Genomic DNA, 25,075 nt, shown 5'->3' on the forward strand with positions numbered 1-25,075 from the left:
CTCTGACTGAGGGATTCTCCAGAATGGTCCTGGCTACACAATTTTCAACCAAAATGCATCCTCGACCTCTTCTAATTCCTTCTTCATAGCCGCTTTGTGCCACTACGGCGTTTATGAGTTTGAGTCATCGCTTCGGGAACAGGTGGGAATTTAGGATGTGTGACTCTTTTCAAACTCCCTTTTAAATTGATGGAGGTTTGATCATCCTTTGACTCGGAACTCTATCCAAAGGGTGGCGATCAAGTGGTGGAAAATTTCCTTGTGGTCGATGGTGATTGCATTTCTTAACCATCCTCAGAGATATATGTCAAACTTGCACCCCTGATCGAGGAGGTCCTCCCCAACTTGAGATAGTCCTCCAGGCACATCGGTCACATAGTTGTGAACCTCAACCATTTTTCAGAGTCATGTTCAATAGCTTAGGGGTTGACATAGGAGGTTAATATCGCCACAACCTTGCCTATCGCAATGCACCATCACAACTAGTTGGACCAAGATCAACCCTTTATCGTGGTCGATCAGCCTTCCATATTAACCTTAACGTTAGGCAGGAACTAATCGGTGTTGATCAACATTGCTTCTTCACCCTCTCGGAGAACTTTAACAACCCACAATCAAGGTTATTCTGAATAACGTTTTTGAACAAAACACATTTGTTAGTTAAATGTGAATGAATTTCATGCCATTTACAATATTCAGCCTTTTTTTACTCATCAGATAATGGTATCCTATGGTTAATAGGAACCTTGATGAACCTTGATGAACTTTTAGGCCAACGGAATTTTAAATATTTCATCAACCTAAGTAATATCAAAGGTATATTACCTTCTGGGCCTTTTGTGTGGCCAATGTGGTTGATTCTACCTTGACCAACATCGAGCATATGACCATCTTTTTCGTCACTACAGCAATTGTAACCTCGTAATTTGGTCCATGATAATATGTCACAATTGACGAGTTCTTTTACCTAGTTCTTTCCTGAAGAAGTTCTTTATATCTGTGGACCTTTCTAGTCAAGTCATATAGATCCATGAACTATGTTCCAATAAATTTCTTACGGAGTTTGTATTCAAGGCCGTCTTGGGTAAATCACGCAAATTTGGCTTCGGCTATGATAACCTTACACCAGCTCTTTGCTCTCTTGAATCGGGCAATGTAACTCTCACAAGTTTCCCCTAGTAACTATTAGAAACATGCGAGATTGATCATGGTCATTTCTTTGCCCTTAGAAAAGAGCTGAGTATGGAACTTTTCTTCCATCTCTTGCCAAGTATGGATTAATTTTGGCATTAAATTGAAATACCATGTAAAGGTCGCTACTGTTAGTCAATGACCAAATAATTATAGCTTATTATAATCATTATTTGTCAGTTCACCATACCGCATTGTGAATTGAACAACATGCTCGATGGTTGATTGATCGGGATCACCCGAAAATAGGAAAAAAATTTGGTCGATGATTCCATAACTACGAGTGTTGTCGATCAATCTATTTGGGGTAAGGCTTATGATAAATCGAGATGGTGTTGCAGCCAAGGACTTGGCCTCCTACCTCTTGAACCATCTACATGATTTGGGCATGATCCACTCGATGAAGTTTAACCATCGGTGGTGGATCAAGACGTACTCAGTTTTATCCCTCATGGAATAATGGGTTCCTAAGGGGTTGTTGGAAAAGTCGGGCTCTCGACAAGCCAGGGTTTTGAATTTCAGGAACGAAACTCCTAGCCTCCCACTCTAGTAGCCTGAACATGGTAGGTAGTGTTCACAACCCCAACTGTAGAGTCGCGATGTAGTAATAATCTCGGTGAGACCGATGTTAAATCAACAAGTACTGAACTTGGGTGTATTCTGAAAGTAATTAGAATCAAAACTAGAAGAAGATCTAAATCTAAATCAAGAATATAAAGAAGTAATTATGAATAATTTAATAAAAACTTATAAATTCAAAGGTGGGAACTAGGGTGCCCAAGGATCCACTTACAGCTATCAGGATGTTTCCTTATTTGATTCAAGTAACACAATTAGAATTAGAGTCCTATCCTATCTAATTGGAAGATATATCAATAAAATCAATTTGAACTTTCATTGACCTAATTCTCAATGGATGAAGTTGTGAGGATTGGAAGTGATTCCATCATTAAACCATGCCCTAGAGACGATAGCAAACAACAGGATATACCAATCTCACAACCGAACATAGAAGAATTGTGAAGGTTAAAAGAGATTTCATCATCCAACCATGCCCAAGGGACAATGGTGAACAACAGGATTTACTATCTTCACAATCTCAATTCAGAAAAAGAAGATACTCAAAGCTATTGCAGATCTATTATAATTTGAGTCACAACAAACCATTAAAACTAAAAGTATTCCTTAAATATCAAATTGGAATCAAAGAAGTTCAATAAGAACAAGATTCAAATAAGAAAAACATCCCAATCATGTTACAAGCTTCACCCTTTAGATCTAGCTAAGGGAATTAGCCAACCATAGACATGATTGGATCTATAACCATGGAAGAAAGCGTTAAAAATTAGAAAGATAGGAAGAAGAAACTCTTGGATGACGGCTCCACCCCTTCGCTCTGCTCCTCAAAACCCTAGATATCCTAAAAAGACTTAGTAAACCCATATTTATAAGCTAGTTTCTGCAAAATCACAAGATCATATCAAATTTACATGGTCCACGTAACTCTGCGTAACGCCTTCCATGTCATCGAAGGGGTTTAAATCCATAAGTCGCATCTTTTCTCCTTTCGCACTGTGTAAGTCTTTGTGTCATCGAACCTTCCTTTAAGTCATCAAACAGGTCCTTAAGTAATCGAAAAAGTGTCTAAAACAGTCCAGCAAGTTGCTTCGAAATTCTTCAGAAAATTCAATGCCATCGATCTATGTTCGATGTCATCGAGTGAGTCTTCAAGTAATCAAGAATGGCACCCAATATGTCTAGCGACCAACTTGATTTTTAGGTAAAAATTCAATGTCATCGAGCTGCGTTTGATCTCATCGAACCATGGCTTCAATGTCATCGAACAATGATCGATGACACAAGTAATGAAGTGAATTTCAGCACTTTGTTCTTTCAATTTTCTTCCTTCTCCACTTGGTTTTCTTAGATCTTGGGGTCTTAAAATCTTCAATCTTAGTCTCCAAAGATCCATTCTTTTCCTTAGTGTTTCTTAAGCATTAAATCCATGCTTTTAGCATTCTTTTCAATCCAAGCTCTTAAACTCACCTTGCAACATAAACATGTATAAAGTATACTATTAAGCATTGTCATGTTCATAAAACTAAGATATAAATGGAGGAAAATATGCAATATTTAACAACACACTCCCTAACCAGCATTTGCTAGTCCCGAGCAAAACATGTGTAAAATAATCTTCCATCTTCAAAACTCAAAACCTTTTTCAGAAAATAATCTTTTGTGCAATTAAGTATGAATGAGTAGAGTCAAGATAAGAAAGTGAGATTTTGAAAACCTAGAGCCGAATCATATAAGAAAATAATCAAATAGGTTCTTTATCAGTTTTAAAATCATAAATTCATGTATCAAGTTTTTTCAAATGTGCTTTGGTGAGTATCAACTTGCTTCCCATGAACACACTATTAGTTCATAATGTTAGCCATGTTCATCATATCAAAATTAGTCAAAACTCAAGTACTGAACATATCCTCCTTTTCCTTCTTTTCCAATTTTTTATTTTTTATCAATGGCTACTCCTATTCATTCTTTTTCAAACATTACATCATTTTCAGAGACCTTTTTTATTCTCCTTAAAGGTGTTGTCATTCTTCATTCTTTCCATCATTCGTGGCCTTTTTGTCGATCTCCTATTTTTTAACTGGTTTTTCATCTTTTAAGGTGGATAAAATTCTCCAGACTCAATTCTCAACATCTATCAATGATTCACATGCTACCAATCATAAATCATAGCATATCCCAAGGAAGTAACTTGAACATGTTCTATGATTTAGATTAACATGATATACAAATTTCCTTTTAATCATTTAAGAACCTTAGGTGATAGCTCACTCAGGTGATCAAACTCCAACAATTCAAGATTCAATCATCATCTTATTATCCTACTCAAGGCATTCTTAATTACACAAACTATCGCTTCCAAACAAGTTTTAGTAAAAATTCTACTATTTCTACTCAAAACTAAGCTCAATACTAATTAGTTTACCTAATCCACACCCCCAACCTAAAAACTACATTGTCCTCAATGTAAAAGAAATAAACATATAATGTATATGAGGCAATGAAAAGAAAGGGAATAGTGATGGAAAGATAGTACCTGGAGGAAGGAAATTCAAAGCTTTTTCACAAATCTTAGGATAAAATGGGTTAGCACAAAATCTAAACAAAGTATAAGAAAACTACCCTAGTCCTAAATCCTATGAAAGCAATAAACCTAATTATACCTCCATCAGACTAGGAGATCAATCCTGGTATATAGGATCAGTCAGAGGCGTGGACATGTCCTCTGAATCAAATTTCTTAACAAATGGTTTTAAACGATGTCCATTTACTCTAAAAGCATTGCCATTATTCGGATTCTTTATCTCAACAACCCCATGACATTAGTAACAGTGAAAGGGCCGGTCCAATGAGATCAGAGTTCTCGTGGAAAAAGCAGTAACTGAGAATTGTATGAAAGGATTTTTTGGCCAGTTAAGAATGATTTCCGAGGGATGTTCCTATCATGGAACACCTTCATCTTATCTTTGTAAATTCTCGAGTTCTCGTCAGCATCATTCCGAATTTCCTCAAGTTCATTCAATTGTAGTTTGTGCAGCAAGCCAGCATCATCCAAGTTGAAGTTCAAATTCTTAACAGCCCAATAGGCTCTATGTTCCAACTCCACAAGTAAGTGGCAAGATTTCCAATAAATGAGTTTAAAGGGAGACATTCCAATAAGAGTTTTAAAGGTTGTACGGTAAGCCCATAAAGCATTGGTGAATCGGAGTGACCAATCCTTTCGACAGGGTTAACCATTTTTTCCAAGATATGTTTAACTTCCTGTTAGAAATCTCAGCTTACCCACTTGTTTGTGGGTGGTATGGAGTGCTCACCTTATGAGAGATGTCATATTTCTTCATTAAGTTTTCAAATGGCATATTACAGAAGTGTGAATCTCCATCACTAATAATGGCCTGAGGTGTTCCGAACTGGAAAAGGATGTTTTCTTTAAAGAATTTAATGACCATTTGATGGTTATTATTCCGGCATGGGATCGCTTTGACCCATTTAGTGACATATTCTACAGCTAGCAAAATATATAAATTCCCAAAGGATCGGGGGAATGGTCCCATGAAATCGATGCCCTAGCTATCAAATGCTTCAATGATCAGAATGGGGTTCAGAGGCATCATATTTCGACGGGACAATGCTCCCAACTTTTGACAATGATCACAAGCATTACAAAACTCATAAGTATCTCTGAACATAGTGGGCCAATAGAAGCCACGCTACAAAAGTTTGGCCATGGTCTTTTTTGTAGAAAAGTGACCACCATAGGCCTAAGACTAACAAAAGGAGATTACACTTTGGTACTCATTGTCTAGCACACATCTCCTTAAAATCTGATATGGGAAATATTTAAATAAATACAGATCGTCCCAGTGGAATTTCCATACCTCGGTGAAGAATTCTTCTTATCTTACACAGTTCAATGTGTAGGCATGAAAACTGTGGCAAGATAATTAACAATATCAGCAAACCAAGGTGAGTCGGAGACTTTAAACAATTATTCATCAGGGAACATGTTAATTATAGGTGTCATCTCAAGGGAATCAGGGAAGTCAAGTCTCGAAAGATGGTCAGCCACTATGTTTTCTACTCCTTTTTATCTTTTATTTCCAAATCAAGTTCCTAGAGTTGAAGGATTCATCTTATCAAGCGGGGCTTAGCATCATTCTTATAAAGAAGGTACTTAAGCATCGCATGATCAATATAGATGATGATCTTAAATCCAATCAAGTAGGATCTAAATTTGTCAAAAGCGAATACCACGGCCAAGAATTTCCTTTCATTGTAAAGTAATTCACTTGAGCAGGATTTAGAGTTCTACTTACATAATGAATGATGAGGGGCTTCTTTTCTTTTCTCTGGCCTAACATCGCCCAATAGCATAGTCAGACGCATCACACATTATCTCAAAAGGAATACTCCAATCGGGTGGCTGCATGATAGGTATGGTTGTCAACATGCCCTTGAACTTAGAAAAAGCTTCTTGGTATTTCTCAGTCCACTCATATGGTATATCCTTTTGAAGTAGATTACATAAAGGATGAGAGAGTTGACTAAAGTCCTTTATGAATCTTCTGTAAAATTCAGCGTGTCCTAAAAAAGATCACACATCTCGTATACTCTTGTGTGGAGTTAGGTTAGAGATAAGATCAATTTTCACCTTATCTACCTCAATTCCCTTGGACGAGATGAAATATCCAAGAACAATTCCCTTGCAAACCATGAAATGACACTTCTCCCAATTTAGTACCAAATTCATTTCGCTTCCGCACACATTTAAGATTCTTCAAACAATCATTAAAGGATGAACCAAAGATAGAGAAGTTGTCCATGAAGACCTCTAAATATTTCTCTATCATGTCAGAAAAAATACTCATCATGCATCATTGAAAAGTGGTGAGGGCATTACACAGTCCGAATGGCATCCTTCGGTAAGCGAAAGTGCCAAAGGGACATGTGAATGTGGTCTTTTCCTGATCTTCAAGGGCTCTCTATCTAGTTGTAGCCTGAATCTCGTCAAGGAAATAGTAGTAAGAATGACCAGTTAGCCTTTTTAAAATTTAATCAATGAAGCGCAAAGGAAAGTGATCCTTCCTTGTGACGATATTCAATTTCCTATGGTCAATGCACATTCTTCAACCAGTAGTAACTTTAGTTAGCACGAGTTCATTATCGACATTGACTACGACGGTGATTCCAGACTTCTTAGGAACCACCTGAGTTGGACTCACCTATTGACTATCGAAATAGAGTATATGATACCCACATCCAATAGTTTAAGTACCTCAGCCTTATTCACTTCCTTCATGTTTGTATTTAATCTACATTGTGGTTGCCAGGAGGTCTTTGCATTATCCTCTAGATAAATGTGGTGAGTACAAATCAAAGGGTCAATTCCTTTGAGGTCCACAATCGACCATCCAAGGGCTCCTTTATATTGAATGAGAGTAAAGATAAGCATACTCTCATGTTCTTACTTAAGGTAGGAGGAGATCACCACCAGTTATGTCTCATCTTGATCTAAATAGACATATTTCAAATCAATGGGCAAAGGTTTTAGGTCAAGCTTCGATGCTTTAAAGCTAAATGGTAAAATCACTTCTTTAGTTTGGGGCAATTTTTCAAATTGTGACCTCCACCAGTTAACTTCAAGTATCGGTGCAGTATCAAGCATGGCATCCATCTCCCTAATTATATCATCATCTAAATTAGGGGAGTGGGCCAAACACATCTCTAGAGGGTCAGAGGATAAGGTCAGAAGAGTTCTATCTTCCACGAAAGAGTCAATCATGTTAATATCGTGAGCATCATCATCATCCTCTGCTTGTTTGCTCATATTGAAAAAGACATTGAGCTCTAATGTCATTTGAGCTCTAATGTCATATTCCCAAAAGAGAAATTCATGACTCCATTCCTATAATTAATGATTGCATTTGATGTGGCAAGGAATGGGTGACCAAGAATGACTGGAATTTGAGTGCTCATGTCCACGATGGGTTGAGTATCAGGACGATAAAATCTACTGGGTAGTAGAATTTGTCAACCTAGACCAACACATCCTCAATTATCCCTCTCAGTATACGAACTAAGCAATCAGCAAGTTGTAATATGATCTAGGTGGGTTTTAATTCACCTAAACCTAGTTGTTTGTATACCGAGTAAGGGATCAGATTTACACTTGATCATAAGTCAAGAAGTACGTGCTCAATCTGGTAGTTCCCAATTACACAAGTGATGGTTAGGCTACCAGGATCTTTGTACTTTTATGGCACATCTTGTCTTAGGATGGCACTCACTTTTTCTTTCAAAAAGATTTTCTTTTGGATATTTTGCCATTTTTTGGTAGTGCATAAATCTTTCAAAAATTTAGCATATGAAGGTATTTGTTTAACGACATCCAGTAGAGGAATGTTGACCTTCACTTGTTTCAGCACCTCTAAAATGTCCTAAGAGTTATAGAGAGGTTTTGGTACAATCAACCATTGGGAAAATGGAGCGATCTGCTTTCCTTGAGGTTCCAGTTCTAATTCTTACAGAGCAATGTTATATCTATCATTGTTGTCCTCTTCTGGGTCTTAGGCTTTTCTGCCCTAACCGGAATAGTTTTGTCAATGGTCTTCCCACTCCTAAGAGTGGTGATAGATTTAGCTTGCTCCATATGATTTGAAGAGCTTGGGTCACTGACCTCGTATTGTGGTTTTGGATTAAGGAGAGGCTAGGCCAGAAGGGTCCCCTTTTCCCCAATTGATTTGTTTGCCTTAAGCCCTTGTATTGCCTTTATAAGGTTTTGAAAGGCCTGGAGCAAACCCTGATTAAAAAAGCTCTTGATTTTGGATATGTTTTAAGATTGGATCCTCTTGAGGTTTCCCTTGATTTAGGAATTGGTTAAGGAATCCTTGAGGAGTAGCAGTTTGTTTGTTCCTCCAACTGAAGTTTGGATGATTTCTCCAACTAGGATTGTATGTATTTGAAGTAGGTCCACTGAAAGGTCTTTGGTAATTATTCACGACATTAGATTGCTCATTTAGTACCTCTTGAAAAGCAGGTATTGTTGGACAATTTTTAGTTGTGTGAATGTTGCAAGCACAAATACCGTAAACAATTTCTGTAGCCTTATCCTTCTTAAGTTCCATGGCCTCGAGTTTTCTTTTAAGATTAGCCACTTTGGCATTTATGTCATCGTCCTCTTTCAAAAGATATATTCCACCCCTCTCCTTTGATTGAGTAGGCTTAGAAGTAGTGCTAGATTTTAGGGAGATGTCTCATGCTTGTGTGTTTTCAGCAAGCTTATCAAAATAATCTCGTACATCATTGACCTCTTTGTTCATGAATTCCTCATTACACATTGTCTCGACCATTTGGCGCATGGAAGATGTCAGCTCATCATAGAAGAAACTTGTTATGCGCCACGTTTCAAAACCGTGTTGTGGGCATCCTTGAACCGCTCCCAACATTGGAAGAATGTTTCATCTTTCTTTTGGGTGAAGTTCATGATCAATTTTCTAAGGGTGTTCGTATTATGATATGGGAGGAATTTTTTATTAACTCCCTTGTCATGTCATTCCATCTACCAATAGATCGTGGACGTAGTAAATGCAACCACATCTTAACTTTCTTTTTCAAGGAGAAAGGAAAGAGTTTCAGCCTGACCGTGTCCTCAGACACGTTAGGAAAATATAAAGTGGTTATGATCTCATCAAACTCTTTCAAGTGTAAGTATGGGTTTTCATATTCAAGTCCATGGAATTTTGGAAGGAGTTAGATTACTCCTGGCTTGATATCCATATGTCCTGTATTTTCTAGAAAAACCATGCATAAAGGTGTGCTCACCCCTGCCGGTTGTAAATAGTCTCATAGAGTATGAGGCAGGAATGCTTGATACACATTATTTTCATCCTGAATTTCCTCAATTCGAGGTTGAGGTGGATTTGGAGGTTGATTGGCAGCCATAACTTCAGTTAACTCTAAGGATCTCTGGTGGTGTCCAATCCTATGATTGATAGGCAACCATTCGATCAATTCTCTTTCACTTAAGAGACGTTGAGTATTGTCACGAACCCACTTGGGCCTGAAACATTCTCAGCCCTCAATTTCAGAATCTAACCTAACCCTTTAAAAAAATAAACCTAAGACAATTAAGAAATCTAGAAAAGAAAGGGAGAGAATTAGAAAGAGATTACTAAATTGGAAGTTTCTATGTTAAGATCCTGCAAAACAGAAAAACAAGTTATTTTTTAAAAATAAATCAGGAAAATTCTAACCCAAAAATAGAAAGTAAATAAACCCTAATCTTAACATAATTCCAAAACTAATCAATTTTAGAAAACGCAACCATCAGTCCCCGGCAACGACACTAAAAACTTGTTCACAACCCCAAGTGTAGGGTCACGATGTAGTAAGAATCTCGGTGAGACCAAGGTCGAATCCACAGGGACTAAACTTGTGTGTATTCTAAAAGTAATTATATCTAATTGGAAGATATATCAATAAAATCAATCTAAACTTTCATTAACCTAATTCTCAACAGATGAAAGTTATGAGGATTGGAAGTGATTTCATCATCAAACCATGCCCTAAAGACGATGGAAAAAACAGGATATACCAATCCCACAACTGAACATAGAAAAATTGTGAAGGTTAGAAGAGATTTCATCACCCAACCATGCCCAAGGGACGATGGTGAACAATAGGATTTACTATCTTTACAATCTTAGTTCAGAAAAAGAAAATACTCAAAGCTATTGTAGATCTATTGTAATTTGAGTCACAACAAACCATTAAGAACTAAAAGTATTCCTTAAATATTAAATTAGAATCAAAGAAGTTCAATAAAAAAAAGATTTAAATAAGAAAAACATCTCAATCATGCTACAAGCTTCACCCCTTAAACCTAAGGGATTTAGCCAACCATAGACATGATTGGATCTATAACCCTAGAAGAAAGCATTAAAAACTAGGAAGAAAGGAAGAAGAAACCATTGGATGACAGCACCACCCCTTTGCTCTGCTCTTCAAAACCCTAGATATCCTAAAAGGACTTTGGAAACCCATATTTATAAGCTAGTTTCTGCAAAATCGCAAGATCGTATCAAATTTACGTAGTCCACGTAACTCTGCGTAACGCCTTCGATATCATCGAAGGGGTTTAAATCTGAAAGTCGCGCCTTTTCTCCTTTCGCACTACGTAAGTCTATGTATCATCGAACATTCTTTCAATGTCATCAAGCGTATCTTCGAGTCATTGAACAGGTCCTCGAGTAATCGAAAAAGCGTCTAAAACAGTCCAGCGAGTTGCTTTGGAATTCTTTAAAAAATTTGATGCCATCGAGTTGTGTTCAATGTCATCGAGCAACTCCTCGATGTCATCGAGAGAGTCTTCGAGTAATCAACAATGACACCTAATATGTCCGGTAACCAACTTGATTTTCATGTAAAAATTCAATGTCATCGAGTTGTGTTCGATGTCATCGAACAGTGGTCAATGACACAAGTAATGAAGTGAATTTCAACTCTTTGTTCTTTTGACTTCCTTCCTCTCCACTTGGTTTTCTTAGATTTTGGGGTCTTGAAATCTTCAATCTTGGTCTCCAAAGATCCATTCTTTGCCTTGGTGTTTCTTGAGCATTAAATCCATACTTTTAGCATTCTTTTCAATCCAAGCTCTTAAAATCACCTTGTAACAGAAACATGTATAAAGTATACTATTAAGCATTATTGTGTTCATAAAACCAAGATATAAATGGAAGAAAATATGCAATATTTGACATTCAACATGTAGTAGAACATTTCATACTTCATGAATTGGAATCGGTAATGAGTTTCACTGCGAAGGAGGCATAGATGGCGATTATACTACGTTACCGATAGAACTTCCCTTGGCATTATACTATGTTGTCATCGAGACTCTTTCAGTCATCATGGCCATCAACTAATGCATGGCTTCGGTCCGTGTATGCGCCAACTTTGCCTGAGCTTTCTCATATTCTTGAACATAGTAAATACTTAGTTAACTGTCTTGAAGTGCGACCATTATCTCTTTAAGAAAGACGATCCATGAGGTCCAGGCCCCTTCCTGATTCTTGATACTGAGTATCAGACTACTATTAAAATTTAACATTTTGGGGGTCGCTTGAACTAGCACATCCTCGATTGGAAGTAGTGTGGTCGGTATAGAGGGTTCAACCCCAACAATTCGATTACTCTTATTCATATTTTTAGTTGGCAATGTTGTCCCCATAAGTTATATACAGTGTTCTATTGGGTGTGCCAAAAACCTGTTGTGGTTCGATTTACAGTTTTTATCATGTGATGAGTGCGGGTGTGCTAAAATTGACAGTCAATTGAAACTGGAGAACTATGACCCCAAACACCAAGATAGGCAGATACATAGTATGTGACTAAGATCAAATAAGATCAGTCGCTTATTTACCCACTCACGTCGTATGTTAAAATGATCAAGCGATAGTTAGAGGGTAAGGTTCATCCTCTGATAATAGGTCACACATTTTCCTCACATACGAAAGGACTTTTCAATACAGATGAAAGATGTAACACCCCGAACATTTCAATACCCGAGTATTAGAAGTTCTCGAGTGTTACCATGAAATATAACGTAATATGTACATGCGTGTGATACCAATCTAACTATCCTAACCGTATATCTATTTCCTTAGATGAATTTGACCCTTGAGAATGGGCCCTACCCAAAAATCAAGTCACCCGACCATTGATCACATAGTCTGATACATGTACATTAACTAACTAAATCAATGAATAACCCTTCACCTATGATGATTTAGATATAAGTTCCTCTATAAGAATTTCTTAAAAACATGCCTAGTACCATGTAGACCCATTAGATTTCACAAAACTCTTAGATCAGTGATAATTACGAAAATGCCATTAACATAAACACCTGAATTTTAGATCACATAGTTCCCACCATTCGATCAACGTGAAATTTTATACCATTCCTATAAATCATAAATTAACTGTACACATCAAATTTTAACCTTTAGATCATTATAAAAATAACCCAATGGATAGATCATCCATTGACCATTGATTTTGGGGCTCACCTAATCTTTGGATATACTCAAACTTTGGACTCAACCCCTTAAATTAGGTGGAAGAATGAATGGACAGTGTAGATCCATTAGAAAAACATAACTAGGGTTCCCATAAGTAGCCTATGTGCACAGTGCATGTGTACCACCTTTGCACGAAGACGGAAGTCCGGTCAAACTAGGTTTGACCGTGAGGAAGAATCCTCTCATCAATAGCTTCTCACCCATGGTAAAATTTCAAACAAGGTGACGCTAGTGTCACCCATGGGCCACCAAGATTGCCCCAAAAGGGTGATCTGAACCATCCATTAGACTCAGACAGACCGTCCGATCAAAGGCTAAAGGGAGGTTTGCTGAGAGGAGAGCAAGAAAATGATCTCCAACAGATGAACGCTGAGTAAAATGCGTCAAGAAAGATCCCATGGGCCACCTAAAACCCGATCTTTTCCATGTCATATTAGCCCAAAATAATGAAAGGAATCTAATAAAAGGAGTGGATTTCCCTGACGTTTCTGTCATTGGGCCCACCAGATAACGCAGATCCGCGAATTCCGCAATGGGTGTGAACAATGGATGAACCGAGCCTAATTGCAAGATTTTCACTCACTGGATGATCGGAATTTCGATCATAGCCTTGATCCAAACCGTCCAAATGCTGGGAATGGGAGATCTGACCACTCCCATGCTAACGGAAACAATTGGAAGAAGGATGGTGGCCTGCCCACGACTCCGATCATCATTGCGCCGCCGCAAGAATAGGGTCGCAATGCGACGTGTTTCAACTACCGCGCAAGGTTTACGCACACCCTCTTCCTACGCAAGAAGAATCTGGAAGGCCTCCCCGTTGCTATATAAAGAAGGCCTATCAGGGCAGTGGAGACAAGTAAGAAAGACAAGAAGAAAAAGAAGAAGAACAAGAGAGGAAAGAAGAAGGAGAAAACTCTAGCCATCCAGCAGCTATCCTCCAACGCTGGGAGGAAAAGAAAGAAAGAAAGGAAGAAGGAAAGGAAAGGAAAAGAAAAGAGAAGAAGGGGAAAAAGAAAGAAAGAGAAAGAAGGAAAGAAAGAAGGAAAAGAAAGAAGGAAAAGAAAGAAAAGAAAAGAGAAAGAGAAAGGAAAGAAAAAAAAAGAAAGAGAGAGAGAGAGAGAGAGAGAGAGAGAGAGAGAGAGATCGTGTGATGAATAAACTTGCTGGATCCTGGACTAAGTCTGGGGTAGATTTGAGTCGAGTTAAGGTGAGGGTTTTATCCTTTAGGCTTACATTAATTTAAGTTGTTATATTTACCCTGTACTTACATGACATCCTGTTGCATTATCTTACCTTTACATGCTTTCGTATTATTTGTACCTTGCTTTTAACATGCCTTCTTGTTACTTTGAATTCTTCCTGCAATTATGTGTTTTACCATCAATATTTGCCCTTTGAGATCATAGTATAATATTGCTTACAAGTGATCTTTCTGATTTTATGTGGGGCCTGGGATACAAGCCTTGCCCTTGCCCTATCAAATATATTTGAGTTAGCCCTGCCACTCGTCTCTTTATTGAGTTGGCCATTGTCACTCTTCTTATTAAAGAATTGGCCGTTACCATTCTTCTATTTATTAAGTTGGCCATTGCTACTCTCCTTATTAAAGAATCGGCCATTGCCGCTCTTCTATTTATTGAGTTGGCCATTACCACTCTCCTTTTTATTGAATCAGTTGTTGCCGCTCTTCTATTTGTTATATTGGCCATTGGCACTGCTTGAGTTAACCATTGTCACTCTTCTTTATATTGACATTGTGCTATCTATCTTTAAAGGGCTTGGGCATGTGTCTTGATATTCCAAAACCTCCATGATTTAGTATGTATTCTCTATAAGTGCAAGTACTATGTTGGAAATCCCTCTTCTAGCGATCGAATAAATATCATGGACATAATGCATTTTCGATAGCGGCCCTGGGGCGAAACATAATTCCATGTTTCAAGGGTGATGGTGCACTAGTTGGTATATGTAAATCGCTATATATACATATTACATCAATCTTTTCTTTTGGGGGTTGGTTGCACAATTAGTCACTCCAATCTGGGTTGTGTGATTCACCTGGTCATGTGTTGTGTCTTTCTTGGGATAACTGCATAAATTCATGTTAAATACGAGACACGCCATGAATCTCCGTAGTATAGGATGCGGGGTGAGTCAGATAACTTTAATCGTATTCCACATTGTAGTAATCGCTAAGGGTGATCAACCGCATATACTTTGCTAGGCATACATCTCATATAGATTGTTTGTGCATAGTGATACCTCTTGTAGTTGTGGAGTACGGGACGTATCAGAACCTTTACATTGCTTTTATAAATCTCTTAAATTACTGTTAATCTTAAAGGATAACCATCACTATGAATAAGGCATTGACCTTCTCCTAACTGTACAGCTGATGCAGGTGATATACAACTTGAAGACCTAGAGGACCATCTCCCTATAGAAGACCATACTAAAAGAATACAAAGATGGTTTTATTATTTAGTTTTATACTTCCATTGCGAACTCGATTAATGTAACGAGCTTCAATTGAGAAGGCATTTGATTATTTATTGAATTTCTTTACTCTGCTGAAATAATCAATTCAGTCTATTTTATTCTTGTGAATGTTACCTTCATAAATGTATCCAAATGCAATTTAAACGATTCAAATGAAAAAGAAAAAAAAAGTGTGGTTTCTAAAACATCCAATTTATACATTATTAACACACGGTTTTCCCGGGCACATGTATAAACTCAAGCCATGAAAATTAGAGATGTTACAAAAGAGATACAGGAAAGGGATTCTTACATTCATTCTCGGAGAAGCGTTGCAAAAGACCTTTCAGGATGGAGAACTGGATTCTTACAGTCGTTCTCAGAGAATAGTTGCAAAAGACCTTTCAGGATAGAAAACTCTGATTGATGCTCAAACTGAATCTGGCGTATGAGCGTATGTCACGCATCAAACTCGGAAACCGAGCTCACAAAATTCCTGATTACTGAATCTGGTACCGACAGCCTCCATGGTACCCCATTCTCAACTCCCAGCGCACATACGCCAAATTCCGATCCTGGGATCTTACAAGGAGGATTTTCGAACGTACATTTATCTCATAATAAGCATAACCACAAGTTTACCCAAATCACAAAGGCAACATCATCATCACATATCCACTAATATAAACATTTGAATACAGAGCTGAAAGGGAAATACATATATCGAAAACCAAAGCTCCAGAAGACCGTTGCATGCTTGAAGCCCGATGCTAGTGCAACCTAACATTACCTGCACGCATCTAACTTGCATAAGCTTATAGAAAGCTTAGAGGGTGATGTAAGTGTGTGCACAAGGTAAGTGTCAAGTATTCAATACAATGCCATAATTATACAATATCGAACATACTGACAAGATCATGAATCATACAATATCAGAGTACGCAATACAGATCAGCTATGCAAATGAGGAGTCATAAAGAGCAAAATATCAGATGCCGAGGATGTTATACAATATGCAATGCAAATGGAATGACCATGCTAGAGTGTGAAGTCGGGATGATAGTACATAGTATCGAAGGCTACGGGGTTCACCACAAGAGACTTCTATCCAAACCAGTCTCATACCTAAATTTAGATAGATAGACTCGATGTGGTAAACTCCTGATCTCAGGTTAGTCGCACACTCCAACTGAAATCCTAGCCATTATGAAGGTACACGTAATAAATAGTTGCGCACCACCAGCCCGAGTGGATAGTGAATGAATGAATGAGAAAAATGCTAAGTATATAACTCCTGCCCAGTAAGTCCACATATCAACACCGTACATCTCTGTAATCATCACCGGGGTCTGGTACACTCTACATGTAATCGTGAAAAGGCCAAGCTATATGTCCTAGAGGGGGATGAATAGGACAATACCAAATTTAAAATAATAACAGCGGAATTAAATAATGAGGTAGCCAAATAAAGGAAATCAATTCACAATGTTGAAATGAAAGGCAACCTCAATAAACAAGTATTAAGAGGTTGATACAAATGTTGTTCTAAGGACAACCTTATACCATAAAAACCAAGGGTTTATGGCAAGACAACCTTATTTCTAGAACGTTCTTCGTATCAAAAACTCTAACCGAAGAGGAATAAATAAATAGCAAGGAATTAAAATAAATTGCAAGAATTTAAATCTAAATTATTACAACATTCACATCCACACGTACATTCCACCAACTTGAATGATAAAAGATAGGAAATATAAATCACACATCCACAAAATATAAAGAGTTATAGTGGTTTGCCTGTGTGTACACCAACTGTTAAACAACAGCCACACAGCTTGCTACTCCACTCTTAATATCCTCACACAGGGGATATTGGTGTTCACTATGAAAATAGGTTTCACAAGTTCACCTAAAACCTTCACAATTGTGTCTTTCAAATGGGCTTATACAATTCAAAAACCTCACTTCTGAGTTTTCCTAACTCTCCTCAGATAACCACTAGATTGAGATTTTTCTGGCTTAATCTCAAACAAAAACCAAAATGAAGGAAATTTACAATACAGTAAAATACCTGGATTTCTCCTTTTGTAGTAGCCCGGAAGAACCAATCGGAGTAGAAGTTCAAATGTGGAAGTTCAATGTCCAATACTCACTTTGAAATGGTTCTAGGTTCTAATTGATTTTAAATTAAACCAGTTGGGGTAGCTATATTTGATTTTGATTCCAAGAAGAAGGAATACAATAATTCCTCTTTTCAATTTAGATTGAAATATAGAAATAAAATCAAATTAATAAAGCTAACAAAAGAGAATATTAAATAAGTATAATATAACACAAACTTAACTCAGAGTGATGCCTTGATTTTACTTGAAATTCGATATAAAACTTTGAAATTTGTGTTCTATTTATACTTGTAGAAATCTCACCTACGACTGGTCCTGAGGACACTACGATTGGTCGTAAACCGAACAGATTTTTGAAATTTTAAGCGCGATCAGATAAAACCGTTTCACGACTGGTCGTAGCGTGTCCACAACTAGTCGTAAGCCCTCCACGACTGGTCGTGAGCATCCTACGACTGGTCGTTAAAAACCAGGAACAATTGCTGGCATTTGAGTCGTAGGTCCTGACTAGTCGTAAGACGAGTCATGCACTGTTCACACGACCGGTCGAACAGAGTCCAGGACTGGTCATAGCTCAACCAAAAAATTCTAAAAATTTGAAACAACTTAGGACTGGTCTTGGAATTTCTTTGACTGGTAAAGCCATAGCTAGGACTAGTCGAACAGAGTTCAGGACTAGTCTTAGAACAATCCAAATACATGTAAAGTAATTCAATTTGAATTATGTATACAGAATAACCTACCTTAAGGTCAATCATACCTTAAAAGTGAGGTATGAACATTGAGACTTCATTTCTTCAGATGATAGTTGACCTTTGAAGATTATGAAGCTTGAGATCTCTCTACTTGATGTAACATTGAGCTTGAGATCTTCTAGAGCTTGAATTACACTTAATCTTGAGTTGTACTTCTTATTGCTTGAATTACACTTGACTTGGGTCTTGAATAAGATCACTTCTTCCATTATAGCTTGTACTTGCATTACTTGAAGTGATTTGAAGTAGTTCTTCATTCTTAACTTGAAGCAAAGTGTTTAGAGAGTTGATGCAATGTCTTGAACATATATACCAATGAGCTACACAAGACATAGATTAAGGTTTTGGCACCACAAAATTTAACAACCAAAGGAGCATAAAACCATAGCACTTACAATCTCCCCCTTTGTCAAATTTGTGACAAAATACACTAAAAAAAATAAGAAAAGCACATCATGCTTAATAACGAATCATGCACTAGTTATATAAGAGAACCAGTTACAGCCTGGTTAAAGAATCATGCACCAGTTGCCATTAACTAGCACAAATTCTTACTCCCCCTGAGTAGCACACACATATGTTACTATGCTTACTACCCTTCAATCCATATCTATTCCAATCAATCTAAACTACTTGAAATCTTCTCCCCCTTTTTATCACAATATGACAAAGGAAGTAAAAAAGAAATGGAAAAGGATAATAAACAGGAGTAAGAAAAGGATTAACTAAACAAGATTTAAGCAAATTAAAGTCCACAAACTATTAACCAATTCAAATCCACAAACAAAGGTCAGTCAACCAAACTGAAGTAAAATCAAGGTTCACACACCAACAAAGGTAAAATAGTATTAGAGTTAATACAGACCAAAGCATAAAACACTTAATCAGATCCAGATGAAAGAGCAAGTATGGTATAATCAAGTTGATGAAGGCCCTTGTTTATGCGCCTAAGATACTTGCGTATATATTTAAATCGTAAATCATGGGCAACATTCATGTTCTCAACTTTCTCCTCAAGTGCATGAAGACGAGCATCAAAATTAGATGGCTCATAGTTAGGATCATTAGTAGAATCAGATTTAAGTTCATCAAAGATATCATCCATATTAACATCATCAGGAAGATTGCAAGCTTCATCTTCATTCCCTGCTTCAGCTCCACCACCAACATCTACTTGGCCAGGAGCCAATTCCAATTTCATCTTGTTTATATTTGAATTGTTAAAAATAAGATTATGGATGGGAGCCTCTCCAATGGGCATACCAACTAACATATGATTAGTTAGCACAGTCATAAGATAGACAAACGGAATATGACTATGACCGAGATGGAGACGAAACTAAATGATGGAATGACATATCAAATAAGGCAGACAAACTTTAGTACCAGAGATAATAGAATGCAAAACCCGAACCATAAATGAATTTAGTTCAGTTTTGTTATCTGAACGAGGATACATATTTGAAATAAAAATTTTGTGGAGAACTCTGTATCTGGGTAACAAATACTTTGAGGGGAGCGCATTCCCTTTATGAGTCCATTCATATTACATAGATCTCTAGTAAGCATGCATTTTTCCAATTCTAAGAGTTTTTCAGCTAAAGTATGAATAGGAATACCCTCATCATTGACAAGTATGTTCATAAGGCCTGAAACCAGATCACGGTCTACATCAAATGGACCTTCTCTGGCATTAATTTTAAATGTTAAATTCTCAGATGAAAATTCAGAGATACATGCAAACATGGCCTGTGCAATAGATTAGTATGCAGGCCCACCCCAATATAAGATGTTAACTCATCCTACAACTTGGAGAAGAGAAAGAATACCAAAAGGAGCAATGTAGTCAAGATCAATAGGCCGTTCAACAATGACATTGCGCATACGCAAATCCCGCACATGTGAGGGATCATCTTCAGGTGACCGAAGATAGTGCCGAGAGATAGGAGTTGATCTAGAAGATGATGGACCACGGGAAGTTTTCATGTTCCCTCTAGCATCTATTTGCATGAAGAAACTCAAAGAATCAAGAAGATGCAAATAGGATAGAGTGGGGTTTACAAAGATCAGATTTGGGTGTAGAAAACCCCAAAATCTTCAAGAGAACTTGAAATCAACCACCCCAAGGAAGAAAATGAAGTGATTAGAGTATAAATCTACAAGGAAAACTAAAATGATGCATTTACCTTAAAGAATAAAGCAGTTGGGTATGACTAGTCGTGCCACACCCGTTGGAGAAGAAGGAAGAAATGAAGAAGAAAACGTTTTTCCCCAATTTTTAAAATGACCAGCGCGCTCCACGACTGGTCTTAAGCTGTCCTCGACCAGTCGTACCATGACCGGTCGAGTACATCAATGACTGGTCATGTACAAACAAAAACATGCATTTTTCATGAAAATTTGAAATTTAAACACATAAATTATCAAATATATATACACTATGATACATACATGCATGAATAATCAATTTAGATTGCACATACCAAGATCAAATTTCAATTTATTAAACCTGCTTTTGTCGAGCAGTTTAGTGAAAATGTCAACAAGTTGAGTCTCGGTCAGAATATATTCTAAAGATATTATTTTTTTCTTCCACTAATTCACAAATGTAATGATACCTAATGTCAATGTGTTTGGTACATGAATGTTGGATTAGATTTTTCGAAATATTAATAGCATTGGAATTGTCACAAAATAATATCATTGATTCCTATGCAATTCCATAATCGCTTAACATACGTTTCATCCAAACAAGCTGAGTACATGCATTTCCTACTGCAATGTATTCAGCCTCAGCAGTTGAGAGCGATATAGAACTTTGTTTCTTGCTAAACTAATAAACCAAACAATTTTCAATATAGAAACAACCACCACTAGTTGATTTCCTGTCATCAATATTACCAGCCCAATCAGCATCTGAGTACCCAGCCAATTGAACACTAGTATCATAGAGATACCACAGACCCAATTTAGCAATACTTGCGACATATCGCATTATCCACTTAACAGCAGTTAGATGTGACTCTTTAGGATTAGACTGATATCTAGCGCAAATACCAACACTAAAAGCAATATCAGGTCTCCTAGCAATTAAATAACGTAAACTACCAATCATATTACGATATAATTTAGGATCAACATTTTTACCTGTAGAGTCCTTGGAGAGTTTTAAAGTTATACTCATAGGAGTATCAAAATTCTTACCATTCTCAAATCCGAACTTTTTAATCAAGTTTAAAGCATATTTGGTTTGAGAAATAAAAATACCATCAAGTTGTTGTTTTACTTGTAGCCATAGGAAATAATTCAATTCCCCAACCATGCTCATTTCGAACATAAACTTCATTAAATCTGCAAACTCAACAGTCATGTTAGAACAAGTAGATCCATAAATAATATCATCAACGTAGATCTACACTATTAAGATGTGATCGTTATGTTTCTTAACAAACAAAGTTTTATTAACACTCCCCATTTGAAAATTATGACTTAGTAAAAACTTAGTCAACTTTTCGTATCATGCCCTGAGAGCTTGTTTTAAACCGTAGAGAGTCTTTTTAAGGTGATAGACATGATTAGTGTTCTTAGGGTCTTCAAAAACCATTGGTTGTTCAACATACACTTCTTCATGTAGATCAACATTTAAGAAGGTACTTTTTACATCCATTTGATAAATTTTGAATTTTCTAAAGCAAGCAATGGATCTGAATAGTCTGATTGATTCAAGACGAGCTACTGGGGTAAAGGTTTCATCATAATCAATGTCTTCAATTTGAGTGTACCCTTATACAACCAGTTTAGCCTTGTTTCGAATAATATTATTAAGTTCATCAGACTTATTTTTGAAAATTCACTTAGTTCCAATAATATGTTTATCTTTAGGTCTAGGAACAAATACCAAACATCATTTCTTACAAATTGGTTAAGCTCTTCTTGCATCGCAACTGTCCAATTTTCGTTAGTAAGAGCTTCTTTTATGTTTGCTGGCTCTATCTGGGATGTAAAGCATACGTAGTTACATATGTCTTCAAGTTGTTTACAAGTGCGCACACTAGTGAGAGGGTTTCCAAGAATCTGATTGGTTGGATGATCTTTAACAGTCCTCAATTCAGAATTATTTTGACTTGATGAAATATCTGGTTTGTCAATTAAAAGAACTTCATCATTATCTGAACTTGAGGCGGGTGTATTCAAGTGATCGTCTATGACTACATTAATAAATTCTTGAATAACACTGGTCCTTTTGTTTAGTACACGAAATGCGCGACTGTTTAAAGAATAACCTAAAAAGATCCCTTCATCACTTTTAGTGTCAAACTTTCCTAGATTTTCACGGTCACGTAGAATATAAAACTTGCTGCCAAAAACTCAAAAGTATTTGACATAGGCTTCTTATGGAACCACATCTCATAAGCTATCTTATAGTTTGACTTTCTCATATAGACCTAGTTGATTATATAGCATGCAGTATTTATGGCTTCAGCCCAAAGATTTTTAGATAGCTTCATACTATTCAACATTACATTAGCCATTTCTTGAATCACTCTATTTTTTCTTTCTACAATTTCATTTTGTTGTGGATTTTTGTGCATAGAGAATTCATGCGATATTCCCTGATTGCTACAGAATTTCTCAAAACTATTATTTTCAAATTCAGATCCATGATCACTACGAATCTTACAAACTTGAGAACATTTTTCCATTTGAATTCGTTTGAGAACTTTTTTTTACTTCATCAAGGGTTTCTTATCTATCCCTTAAAAAAGCTACCCAAGTGAATCTGGTATAATCATCCACGATCACCAGTATGTATTTTTTACCACCTCGACTTTCTATCCTGGTTGGTCCTATTAAATCCATATGGAGAAGCTCGAGTGGTCTTGTGTGGCAATGGAGTTCACCTTCTTGTGAGAGCTCTTAGTTTGCTTGCCAATCTGGCATTCGCTACATATTTTATCTATTTTTTGTAATTTAGGTAGACCTCTTATTAGTTCTCTTTTTCTCAGTCTATACAAATTACGGTAATGTACATGTCCAAGACGTTTATGCCATAAATCAGTCTCATCGGTGTAGACCATGTAACACGTTTGACTAGATGAGCTGGATTCACTAACAATATAGCAGTTTTCAGAAGTTCTGTGACCAGTTAATATTACTGAACCCTTATTATTTAGAATTTCACAATGTTGGTTAGAAAATCTTACACTATGATTGTTATCGCATATTTGAGATATGCTTAACAGAATGTGTTTTAATCCTTCAATGTATAAAACATTTTAAAACAAAGTGAGGTTATGGAGTTGAACCATACCTTGGCCAATAATCTTGTAATTGCTGCCATCGCCGAATGTGACTGACCCATCAGTCATGTCTTTGAGATCAGTGAATAGACCTTTATCACCAGTCATATGCCTTGAGCATCCACTGTCTAGTTACCACTTTGAATGACTTGTAGCTTTGAAAGTAATGTAGGCAACCAAGCAGGTAACCTTAGGAACCCATATCATAACTGTTTTGGGTTTAGGAGTATAGTTGGTCTTCTTGTATTTGTAATTGTTGTAAGAATGACCCACTGATTTAGATTTTAAGAGCTCCTTAAGTAGATCAACTATTGTCTCAGCTAAAGGGTTTTGATTCTGATTTTTATAGTTGATATAATTACTTTTAGGTTTGAAAGACTGAAAAGTTTTAACATTTTTAGAAAAATTTTGATTAGAACTATTTCCTTTTGAGTTTGAAGATTCTCCTTTCACAAACTTAGGAAAAGTATTCTTCTATTTAGGAGGAACACTTTTATCGTAGCCCAAACCAGATCGGTCACCACATTTTCTTGATCCGGATAAAAGTTTTTCTAACTTTGGATCACCTTAGGCATATCTCCATGTATCCTTTAAACTCAAAAGAAAAGAGACTTCAAGTTTAAGTTTTTCATTTTCAGATTTTATGTTTTCAATCAGGGAGGTTTTGAACTCTAAATCACATTTTGATTTTTCAAAACAATATGAAATTTGAGATTTTTCTAAAACAAGTGATTCAAAATTTCCTTTAAGTTTTAAAAACTTTTCTTTTTGAAGTTTTAGTTTTACGGCAATTTTACAACTTTCCTTGTATAGGGCATTGTAAACATCTTAAAGATCTTCTTCATTTTCATGATCACTATTCAGATTTTCTTCACTAGTAGAATCATCATGATCTGAAAAAGATTACTTGGTTAGAGTCATAAGGGCTTTAACTTTATTGCCCGACTTGGTTTCAGAATCTTCTGATTCAAAAGAGGCTTCAGAATCAGAGGATTCATCCCAAGTAGCCAACATACTCTTCTTTTTGGGTTTGTCCTTTTTAGGACACTTGTTTGCCAAATGCCCATATTCTTGGCAGTTGTAACATTGACTATCTTTTAAAGATTTTCAAGTTCTGGTTTTAGATCTTTTCTAACCATTTGATTTTTGAAAGTCAACCCTCTTTTACTTTTGAAAATCTTGTAAAACTTCCTCGCTAAAAGAGCCATATCATCTTCAGAATTTTCTAAATCAGAATTTTCTTGAGAAATACATTTAGAAGATTTAAGAGCGATAAATTTACCTTTAGGAGCTTTAAAGTTTAACTCATAGGTTTGTAAAGACCCAACTAGTTCTTCTACCCTCATATTGTCCGTATCACGAAGTTACTAGATCGCGGTTACCTTAGAATTGAACCGTTCAGGAAGTGAGCATAGTATCTTTGCATACACTTTACTTTCTGGGATTTTATCGCCAATACCCCACATAGAGTTTACAACGTCATTTAATCTTGTATAAAAGTTGATAAACATTTCATTTTCTTCCATATGAATTTTCTCAAAATTTGGTTGTGAGGTATTGGACTTTAG

The sequence above is a fragment of the Magnolia sinica genome, chromosome 6 (genome assembly GCF_029962835.1).
Source record: "Magnolia sinica isolate HGM2019 chromosome 6, MsV1, whole genome shotgun sequence".
In the NCBI taxonomy this organism is placed as follows: Eukaryota; Viridiplantae; Streptophyta; class Magnoliopsida; order Magnoliales; family Magnoliaceae; genus Magnolia; species Magnolia sinica.